Here is a 12,501-nt window from a genome sequence, read left to right on the forward strand (position 1 = left end):
TTTGTCAAAATTTCAAAGCAATTATTGAAGAACTTTCGGAGATTTAAGATTTTGAACAAACGCACATTTTTATTCATGTAGATAGATAATTTAAACCGCGTTCATTTTGCAACTTTCCAACGGAATTTTTGCAATTCACGTAGCAGTAAAGTTGTTTAAATTGCGGGATTTTTCATCGTCAGGCGCAAAATGTATTCCCTCGAAGGCCAAAACTCAAAGCTCAATGATCAAAGCACTCACTCATCATTGAATTGCAAAAATTACGATGGAAAGTCGCAAAATGAACCCTGTTTAAATTATCTATCGACATGAATAAAAATGTGCGTTTGTTCAAAATCTTAAATCTCTGAAAATTCTTCAATGATTGTTTTGAAATTTTGACAAAACGTTGCATTCGTTCTAATTTAATTTAATCAAAACTGAAATCATCAAAAATCAAAACACAATACTCTTATTTAACAGCCTAAAGCTGAAAGTTCTTCATAACCAGAGCACAAAATATGTTGCAATTTTGTTGAAACTTTTTTTGAGATATAAGTATTAAAAAATATACCAGGAGAAAATAATGCTGGTAGAAAGAAAAAGTTAACTTAAGAAAAATTGAGAGTGTGGTCATACTAACTAACCACTCCAAAATACATTTTTTTGAAAAACCTACCAGGAGCACAAGAGACTAGTGGAGAGGTAAAATAATATACGCCGGTTATACCCCACCCATGCAATCATCACAACTTCGTACCAGGGCCACAAAATGAAGTGGTTATTTAAATTAAAATTATTAGAACTACTTTCCACTTGGTACATGTTAATTAGCATAAATACCAGAAGAAAATAATGCTGGAGAAGTAAGAAAAAATATTCCAATTTCCAAAACGATTAAAGTAACTAACTGCGCAAAAAAATATTATTAAGATACAGTCTACCAGGAGCACAATAACTAGAAGAGCTAAAACATATAAAAAATTGCACCCGGTGTATTTAATTTATTTGTTTATTGTGAAAAGCAGCAAATTAAATTACATTTCACAGTATTTATGAAACATTATAATTATTTCATCATTTGAGACACAGCCTTGTGTTAAAAAAAATTAACTACAATCACTGTCACTCAAATCTACCTCAGGGAAAAATGTTTACCTCAGGAGAAAGGTGGTTTAAGAGTGTATTCATTTTCCATAGGCATGATCATTGGTGGGTTGGTCTTGCCTCTTGGAAAAAAAACTGTGCATCCTAGCTTTTGTGAAGTTATCGAGGACATAAAGCGTAATACGTTCCATTCGATTGAGCAGTTGTATTTTTTCCCCTAACGTCTAGAAGTCTAGACGATCTATATATATATACATATATATGTATTCTCACAACTCTGAAGCTACAATATGCGCCTGCCTAACGAAATTAACGGAGTTTGACTTATCTTTTCTCGATAGGGCAAAGTTCAGAGCTTAAAGCTCAAATTTCTATGTTTAATTCTCGTAGTTCGAAGCTCAAAGCTGCCAAATAAAAGCTCAATACTCAAAGCTCAAGGTGAGAAGATCAAAACTCAAAGGTTCAAGCGTAAATTTATTTGTACCCGGAGCACGAAGTACTGATGACGCAATTTATGTTAAAACGCTTATGTAGATAACTGTAAAATATACCAGGACCACATAATGTTGGTAATGCCGGGACGCAACTCTCAGGAGCGTCTTCAAATTAAATTCAACCACTCCAAAAAGCAATTTTTTATAAAATCTACTAGGAGTACTCTTGTGGACTATTGCCCGAAGATTTAAAATTGTTTAAAATATAAGCCTGTTTTGTCAGTAACTCACAAAGATTCTCTAAGCGCAAAGCGCTCAAGCGATAATTTAATTTTTATTTATTGAAAGTTCTTGGTAGACGTAAATTAGCATAAAATGCACGAAGCACACGATGCTAGAGTGGCAGTAAAAAAACATTTCTCAATAGGGTCGAAAAAATAAATGCTCCAAAAAATTCAATTTATGGACAATCTACTAGGAACGCAAGAACAGGAAAAAGATATATTTTTATATCCTGCGCCTTGGGTATTTCACTTCTGCAATTCTCACAGCTCTGAAGCTACGTACATTGCTTAATCATTTTTAAATATCGTCTCTTTGAACCAAGACCACAAAATGCTCAAGTTGCAATTTTAAGAAGTGAGGTTGAAACACAAAAAATTTCAATTAAAAAAGCGTAATTCAACAAAACTACGAAAAACATGTTGTAATGTGAATCCAAATATGAAAATTCAAAACGAACAAATTCTATGAATCAAATTAGTATATTTCACTCTTTATCTATTCGTGAATCGTTTGTTTTTCTATTCGTTTGAATGTTCTCCATCACACGCTGTGGGCTTGTTCATAATATTGTATAACAGAAGCGAAGTGGAGAAGATCGGGTGATAGGAAGATGGTGGTTGGGGGATGGTAGGAGGATGGTAGGGAGGAGAGATGATGGGGAGAAGAGTATGATAAGTGAGATACTATAATTTTATGGAGGTCCTTGGCCCAAGGGGAAGAATGATCGTCTGGTCGGTCACCCCTGTTTTTCCCACTGGAAAACTGGAAAACTGAACAACGTCAAGGCTGTTTTTTTATCCATTCAAGAACTAGCTGATTGTCGAATGAATTAAGTGGAAAACGTTTTTATCCCAACGGAAAAAAATATCATAATTTCCAACCTAATGAAAGAAATAGCTTATCATTTTAACTTAACCTATCCGAACAAAAAAGTTCTTGTTTAATTTTTTTAAAGTTTTAATCTATATGTCTGATCGCCGTAAATCATATATATCAAATCAATAGTTTTGTAAAATTTAATACCAGAGACTATCGAATAACTTACCACATTGACTTATACATCGATGCCTTAGATGGTCATATCTGCTTTATTTTTGAGAATGTATTAACACTTTTCTCATCTGGAAAACATTTTTCAAAACCAATATATTTTTAACAAAGAATTGAAGTATGTTTTATATTCCTTGGCTGATATATTTTACTTATCACGACTCTAATAATATGTACGTCCTTAAAAATGCCTTAAAACGGCAAAATTTTTGTTGCAGGTTATAGGAATATATCTGCCGTACAGCAGTGTTCGTGTTTCGTAATAAAACGTTATCACGTGTTTGAAACTTTCCACTGTACATATTTTTAATGAAAATTTTGTGCTTGATATTCGACTTTACTGTCGAGGGAAATCACCGTGTGACGGGAGTTACTAACTTTTTCACACTTAATATAAAAAGACATGAAGTTACACAGTTGAATTAATTCCAAAATAAATTCGTGTTATCGACAGAGGCGTAAAAATATTTGCGTATGAACAATTTTACGGCTTGAAATGTTTTTGATGTTTTATTTGTCATCGCAAAACAAGGCAAAACAACACGAACGCATTACATATTGACCCAATAATAATAATCTTGGAAATTTATATATAGGTACTAGGAAAAACACTGATAATAGAAACCAATCAATGATCTGAGAAAGAAGTGTTTACTTTAGCTGTTCTGTGGTCCTCTCTAACCTCTGAGCTCTCTCTCTTATCTTTAGACCTGCCGTGTTTCGTTTCTATTAAAAAAAGTGGGTGTGTCAAGCCTACGCAAGACAGAAGTGAAACTTCTAGTTTCAGCTGATGCTTGGCGTGGCGCAGTTCGCTGGTGTCTGAGAGAGAGGAAAGAAGAGAAGAGAGAGAACGTTCGTGAGCGGCTCCCCCACCTCAACAAGGTTTCACTTCAAAAATGCCACAGCCGAGAATCGAACCTCGCTTAACTGATTGAAAGCCAACCACGCTGAGCACCAACTGTAAGCAAAGCCGCATAAATTGATTATATTATGTAGGTTCTGAAAATATGAGAGCTTGTTATGTTTTATAATGTTACCTACATCACACCCAAAATATAATATATTTTTAAAAATAATGTACAATGTACAGAAATAGAATCCCACACAAGATCGCGTAGTGCGCTCTAGCGAACGGATATTTTATCAGAGGGAGATAGTTTTAATTTTTTTTTCTGTAAATTATTACATATTATCAAAATAAATAAATTAATTAAATAAATGTAATACAATTATCATAATATACGGATTAGATAATAATTTTAATCCAACACAATAACGCAAAGCGCGCTCTAGCGGAGTAATGTTTTATCACAGTGAGATAAGTGTTTTTATTATTTTGCAATATTATTTTCTTTTAAAAAATGTTCTGACCTACTAAAAAATAAGATATTGAATGAAAAAGGCGTTAAAAACAAAAAAATAATGTGCGATGGCCGAGAATCGAACTCGGATCAACTGCTTGGAAGGCAACTATGCTGACCATTACACCACCAACGCCAGTTGTCGGGATGAGCTAAGAAGCATTTATATGTTACTTCAAAACTTTGACTAGATCAAATGAACTTTAATCGGTGGTGGGGGTACCCGCATTTTCGTTTCGGTCATGAGTCGGTTTTACTCCGGTCCTCGAAATTGCATGACGCGCGTAAAGAAGTTTCACTTCAAAAAAACACAAACACACTTACAGCATTACCTATACTATTAAAATACGAATAATTACGAGTAGGTTTTTAAAATAAGCTAGGCTAGATTAAGATACACGAGGCTGTGTAAGATAAGAATATATGAATTAGTTGATTAGGTTTGAGACCGGTTAGTGGACGAATTGACAAATACACATGGTTCCCACACAGGCGTCGTGCGTTCGATTCATCTGCTAGCTAAGTCCCCGATCATTGCACAAACAATACCGCTTTTAGTGACGCTGGCAGGTATTAAATATTGTCTGGAAATGTTTGTCTTTCTCAAAAAAAAGGCAATTAAATTAGCTTCGGTTATGTTTAAATTAGATTTAAATATTAGACATATTTTAAATGTAATATAATGTTTCAATTTTTTTCGATTTTTTTGTATCGATTTCAAGTTACAACTTACAAAAAACATTATTGTAAGCTGCCCTTGTAAGTTTGGCTAGCCCTAGGCAGATATATCAGCCATCATCCCAACCCGCCTGCGCTCATGAAAACTGCATTTCTCCGTCATTTTTCTTCCCAGAGTCAAGTGGAAAGCATGAAATGGCTCATATTTTATGAGCGTACAGCAATACTTTGGATGGTTTCACAATTTGACTGGAATACGGAGGAAACAAATAGGAAAATATCAGAGTGAATGACATTATACTAAGTGCTTAACATTATGAGGCTTTCGTTCCAGTTATCGTCTTATGAGCTTTTCAAAAGTAGAGCGAGGTTCAACTTTTCAAAGAGAATACAATTTATTGAAAGATATTTCAGCGTAGTTTTAACCACACATTGAAAATTCTATCTTAAATAAACCGTGTGATATAAGGTTCTGATTATTATCAACAAACATACTAATTTTGTTTGTGGGTCTGTTTGTGATATAACTCTGGTTCAATGAACTGTGATTTGTTTTTTTTTTTTACATTAGTTCCGCAAAGAAGGACAAGAGGAAAAAGGAGTGACGGACGTATAAATCCATCCCTCTCCCACTGCGGTACAAGGCGATGGCTCGAGAGCGAGTACGGTTGGAGAGGTCAAAAGGTCTCTCTCAACCTGTATGACGATCTGACACACCACGCAGTACGTGGGCAAAAGCATCCGCCGCAAAGACCTAGATAAACCTCACCCCTTGAACCCGGGCACTCATGCTAAGACACCAAACGTAGCGAACCAGTTAGGGGGACCTATGGCAGGGGTGTTTGTTATCCAATGAAGGGTTCGTGGGGCGGCGGTATCCACACCCGCCTCTCAAATTGAAATGTGTTGAATTGAAATTTAAAAATTGGAACTGACAGACAAGCGTTAAAGCACCTACCTATTATTTAATATATTTTTAGCGGGAAATTATTTTAATTCTTTAATTGAAATGTGTATTTCTTTTGTTCAAATTTCTAAGGGTTGACCCTGGCATGATTAAGCTTGACAGGTAAAGTCAGATTTCATGATTTTCAAGGGTCTTTGTTTTTTAGCTAACATAATCAATTCTACTGATTTTCTAAGGAATGTTTTAATGTGGATTAGAGTAATTAATTTGAATTAAATGATCAATTCACATTAACCGAAGGCTTCATACGTTGTATTATCAGATGTCACTCGACATGGATTCAAGATTTTTTATTTAAAAAAAATACTTGCCTAAATCTTAACAATACAGCAGAAAATCTATTTGTCTGATGTCGGAAGCAACAGGGAATTTTTTTGTTTTGGTTTTTTTCTATTTTCAATTACATCCTTTCCGATTTCTGACAAAACATGGAGAATCTTAGCTACAATGCGGAAAAAAAAAATCAGTCCGTATTAGGTACTCAGTACCCACCAAATGGTGAACTCTTTCATCATGAAATTTGCACAGGTTTTTTTGTAATCATTTCTAGGAAAAAATGTAACTCTTTTTAGCTTTCAATTTCATTTCCGTCGTGAGCTATATAACAAGACATACACTATAATTGTTTATTTCACAATTCAATTAGAAAATATATTATAGAATGCAGAAAAGTATGTATAATGTATTACGGAAGCAATTCTTAGAATAATACTCCCTCAGCGATATGGTATAAACCCATTCTTGGAAGGACAATACCATGAAATCATTTTAAAGTCAAGTAGAAACATCACTTTTGTATGGATGTTGTATAAATTGAATAAATACGTTCAAAAGAAAATAAGACAAATGGAGGAAAGTGGTTATATTAAATTATTCAAAAGGCTTTTAAGGATAAAAATATTCTTTTTAAAACGTATTTATTATTATAATTTTTAATTTGTTAATTTTCATTATACGTTTATCGTGACGAAGAAACCATTGGTTTGGAAACTTGGTGCTTACAAAATTATTTTAACTGCTTATTATTAAACTATTTAATTATCTCTCCAGTTTGGACTGACTTTGAACGCTGTTTTTTAAATGTAGGTATAAAATTTCAGGAACAAACTGTTACTAAAGAGCGGAAAAAATCAAAAATATTCTTAGTCTTTATTTATATGTAAAGAGTTTTTAAGTAAGTTATCCAGGAAAAAAGTGTGTTTTTTGTCAGTAAACAACATCTACTGGTATCAAAAGAAGCTATACATTAAAGTTTTAAAATTGTTTTGTTTCTAAATCAGGAATGTTCACGTTTTTTTAAAGTCACTAACAATTTTTTTTTAATATAAAAAAAAGTATTTTCCATCACAGAGATTTGTTTAGAACAGCCAACACGATTACTTTAAATAAAAATAATCCTATTCTAACTGATTTATCAGAGTAACTGACCATACGGAAGAAAAGCACCAACTTTCTGAATTTAATAGTGTTGTAGATATGACAGAATAATTTGTTTTTATAAAAATATTAAATTTTTCATTAGTTCTGTAAATTTAAAAGATTTTTGAGTGTGATTGAGAGGAGGATGGTGAGTTGGTCGCATCGTTAATTACACATTTAATTTCGTCGTAAATGTTAGCTTAAAACATAGCTGAGTCAAGCCATCTGCCCCAATAGGTTTAATGTAACTGAAGATTTGGAAATTTATCTTTGTAAAATTGAATGAGTGTTGAAGCTTTTAGAAATTCTTTTTTTTAATACAGATAGTACTGTTATTTAAGAGGAAGCTACCTTATATCGTAGGTAATAGGCATCAAAATCGCTTGACAAACGGAGTCTAGAATCGTTCGATTTAAAGCACAAAACTGGTTTTTATTTATTTTGTTAGTAAAATTATTAAGAAATACATTATAAGAAAGCAAAAAAGTTGATCAAGTGAAACTGTCACAGATAATCTTAGCTATAATACTGTATTTAAAAAAAAAAAAATTGTCGTAGCCAACATTTATGTTTTTTATTGAGTAATTTATTTATTAATTTGTATTCTACTAAAAGCGATAGAAAGACCTTCAATTTATCTAAAGCACATTTTTTGGTATTCATAATGTACACCAATTCGTTATAAAGATTAATAAAAATAGTGATTTAGCATTAAGCTTCGCCTTAACATGGAAAACTGTCATTTTTTAGTGGAAAAAGGGAACAGTCATGTCATGTGAAAAATGCGTTTTTTAACAAAAAACGATGTAAATCATTAAAAATAATACATAGTATATTTGCGGCACGTTCCCGAGAGAAAGATACTCTCAGTATCGCCCTGGTGTCGATCAGAATTGAAACTTTGCTTGAAACGGTTTTTGCCGTGTTTGGTGACCAGGTTTTAATAGCCAGGTAGTTCCCCACCTTGCTCCTCCCCATCTCCTTCTCCAACCCACTACCTTCCTCCTCACAACATACCCCAATTGGGGCTGCCATAGTCTCACTGGCTCCTGACGGTTAGGAGCAGTCGGGGCTCTTTTGCGGTTTCACATTAAAAAACAAATCCAAAAATGTCAAGAAATTCCAAGAAGAAATATGTATATTATGAAGTTTCTTGACTCATGATATAATTGACAAACTAACTGAGACTGAAACCAAAACTGAAACGAAAAAAAAACCTTTTATCATTTCTGAAAAATAAGTACTTACCAAAATAATCGTCCTGTCATGTTCATCTCCACACCGAAATTAATTACAATTAAGCATTATTTTATCAAGTGAACAACCTACAAGAAACACTTCACTACAGCATATTAAGCTTAGGTGTTTATTATCTTCCATTTAATGCTTTCTTTTCGGAATAAATCCAACCGATAGCAACGGTTTCCTCTCCCCACCCAGAGGGAGGTTTTACTGCGCTGGAATTTATCGCCGGTCATATCTTGTGAAATGCTTTTCTTCTGCAAGTGCAGTTCAAGGACTTTCTGGCACAATGGGTTTATTTTATATGAACGGAGAGGGTATTCTCAGTTAAAGCCATAGATACATTATGATTAGATGAGACACCGAGCGAAGAAAGTGACCCCACTTTGATGGGTGTACCAACCTCCATCTACCATCCCACTGCATTAATTGATCGCTGATCTACAACCACCGTCGGCGTTTGACTTATACCTCTGTGCTGCTACTGAAAATATAACAAAAAGTTTGGTAAAGCCGACGCAGTCTTCAAGAGTGGAAGATACTATCGGTATCATCATGGGGATAGATCATTAAAATAATTTTCAAAGCCCGCCGAAACTATCGAAATCTGGTGGGTTCGCGTGACGTTACATATCCCTTAGTTTTGTCGGTTAACAGTAAGGTCAATCCCACTCAGATCGGTTTGAAATCGACAAATCCCAATTTAAATGTTTAGCAAGATTTCCAAAAAATATGATTTCTTTTGATATAATTTATATACCGCAGTGATGAACCGTGTGCGAGTCTACGCAGCGCAACTTGGCACAAAACTGTCCGCATTCCGGCCGGTCGACGCTATAGGCTGTAAATAAGTTACGTGTGAACGTGCCGACCAATCACAGAACGTTCAAGTCTCATACAGTTTTAATCGTTATTAAATGAAAATTTGTTAATTCTACGTACAATTTTATTTAATAACGCTTATATATTCCGAATCAGCGTTTAATCTGGATTAATATATATTTTTGAAGTCATAATATTTTTCACTCAAGTTCCCTATTGGGCCGCCGCTGGATCCAGACGGGAGCACTTGCATCCACGGTGTTCCCACAACAAACAAAAAAAATACAGTGTGTGGCAAGCCAACACACGACGGAAGTGAAACTTTAAGTATTCTTCTCTCTCTCTTTTCATTTCATTCTCTGCGCGCTGTCCTAGTCGTCACTTGTTTACACACGCTTCGGTTGTAGGCACGACATCCCTACATCATATTTCACTGTTAGTATAATCTCGCCAATATGTTAAACAATCCTATCATGCTATTACAACAACAATACTATTTTGTGAGATATTTATCCACTCTTCTTGGTTATGTTTACCTTACGTTAATGTCATCACTGTGTGAATCAGACTCTCTTCTTCTTTGGTAATTTTCAAGGGATATTTCCTCTTGTGCCACGAATATTTTTCTCACTTCTATCTCGTCACTACTCATTTTTGACACTAAAACTCTGTTCCAAATCGAATAAACCACAATCAATTACTATTTCACTCGTATTAAACTCACCGCGCAGTACACGAACCAAGCAGCTGATGCCTGGCGTGGCGTCGTTGGCTAGAGAGAGAGGAAAAGAGAGAAAAGAGAGAGAGAACGTTCGTCAGTGGCTCCCTCACCTCAGTAAGCGACTGCGGTGAGAGAGCGACAGTGAACGGTGAGCGGTGGTGGGGGTACGGGACCCCTGATCACGGTTTTTCGTGACGGTCATGAGTCGGTTTTACTCCGGTCCTCGAAAATGCATGACGCGCGTAAAGAAGTTTCACTTCAAAAACTGCTAAGCGATACTATGTTGTTTGCCTAAAATTTAAACTGTCACTTCTAGCACGTTCTATTAATGTCAACATGGTCCGTGACTATCGTTCAGCTCTCGAACGCGAAAGTCGACTCTCCCCACCAAATACCTCTCCTAAACAAAATGAAAGACGGTTGGAGGTCTCCGTCTAAATGGGACCATCTATTTTATTCATCTCTATGGGTAAAGCCGGCTTTATAAAACTGCATTAGATACTTTGTCATGTTTCCAGACGTATCACTAAAATGACAATTCAAGTTCTGAAGTCCCTGTAAATCTGCGCTTATCTCGACATGGTTATTAATGCGATGATGTCTTGTAATAGATAGGCAAGGCATAAATTATTATACAGTCGTGTGCAAAAATAATATGTACTATGAATTCAAAACGTATCTAAATATCCATTCGGTATGTTACCATTTGCATTTATGTATTAAAATCATTTGAATGCTAAGCCTTTACATTTTTAGTTTTCATAAAAATACACTAACGAAAATATTAAATTGCTCCTTTTAGGGGTATTTCGATTTATTATATCCTGTAAAAACTGTATTTTGATTAGATAATCTGTTTAAGGCTCTTATTTTAAGAAATCGAGTAGGCAGAAGCAATGGAAGACCTACAATTATATACGTTTGGCTTCATTCTCATACAAACATTCTGTTATTACGATTCTGACATGAGCAGAACCAAGTATAAGATTCGCTTGGTCACGTCACATCTTTCTGGGACCTACCCCGACTTCCTCTTCAAAAAACTTTTTGGTATTATATTAGATTAGATAAGAAGACAATTCTCCGGTGTGGAACCCACATTACAATATTCATGTACGTGCTATAGAAAGAATATAAATAAATAATTATGTTTTATATGTTTTAAAATGGAAATTCAAGCTGTTGATGTGAAACACTTTTTGAAATGCAATTAATATGCTAACATTATAGGATAAAAGTGATAAGAATTTTCACTGACTTGGTATTTGTGTAATTCTAAATAATGATGCATTTGATAGTCAATAATTGCTTGCATTAATAAGCTTTCCAATTCCACTACGTAAAACTAGAAGTCGGGTTTATTTCTATGCGGAAATTCCAGGACTAACTACCATATGTATTCCTCATTTCCCAGAATACTTATGGAGGGAAATAATTTTCAAAAGGACTTTTATTAATAAATAAATACGTTTCTTTTTTACCTTATTTTCGGATCTCCTCGTTTAGTGATTTTAATTTATGTATTTAAGTTTTGTAAAGATGTAAATAAGATGTTGTAAATATTTCGTTAAATAATGATTCAAAAAGCAATGCAAGTAATTTAATTTCACCACCGTGAATACACACACCAACCTATGCACTGTTAAATTAAATTCTAAGAAGCAGTAGTTTATTTTATCGGAATAATTTTTGAAGGTTAAACCCTTGAATGTAATATTTCTTTGAAGTTAATATACTAATGAATCTAAGCGAACCATGAAATAGAATAAAACTTATAAAAAGGTAACGATCCCAACTGGAAATATTTGTCGTTTTCACATTTCACATTCAGAATTAACAATAAATTTAAAGTATTTTTTCCCATATTTTTGGCTGATAATCTTTTTTAATTAATTTGTTTTTTTTTTAAACAGCAAAATTAGTATCATCTTCTTCTTCAATGATGTAACCGATATTCTTCTCATATTTGAGAAAATGTATTTATTTGCAAGTCTTGATGCTATCGCTGGACTTTATTAACTTACATCGTATCGCATTTCCACTTGAAATGAAGCCTTCAGTTGGTAGTCAGGGGGAAATCCCAAAGGCTTTACGGACATTTTCTCAAAAGGATTTTCATCTCATCGGTATGCAGCGGCAGGAGTGGCAGAAGTGCTTTATTGAATCTCAAGCTTTTTTGCGAGTGTAGTTTAAAAAAAAGGTATCCTTTATGCCCCTTGTACAGGGGAAGATTGTGGGGAAAATTAATTAAACATCCTATCGAGAATGTTTGTTCTTTACAGAAGAATTCTCACTCCTTTTGAGTGGAAGCTTTTGAATTCGACCTCCAACTTTGTTTTCGTATTTTAACAAATTGCTTCACATTTCAAAGGAACTAAAAACTACACATTCCTTTGAGACATACTTTTTTGGTACGTGAATACCACTCAGGAGTTT

The sequence above is a fragment of the Hesperophylax consimilis genome, chromosome 8, assembly GCF_061612785.1.
Source record: "Hesperophylax consimilis isolate HC1 chromosome 8, BYU_Hcon_1.0, whole genome shotgun sequence".
Lineage (NCBI taxonomy): Eukaryota > Metazoa > Arthropoda > Insecta > Trichoptera > Limnephilidae > Hesperophylax > Hesperophylax consimilis.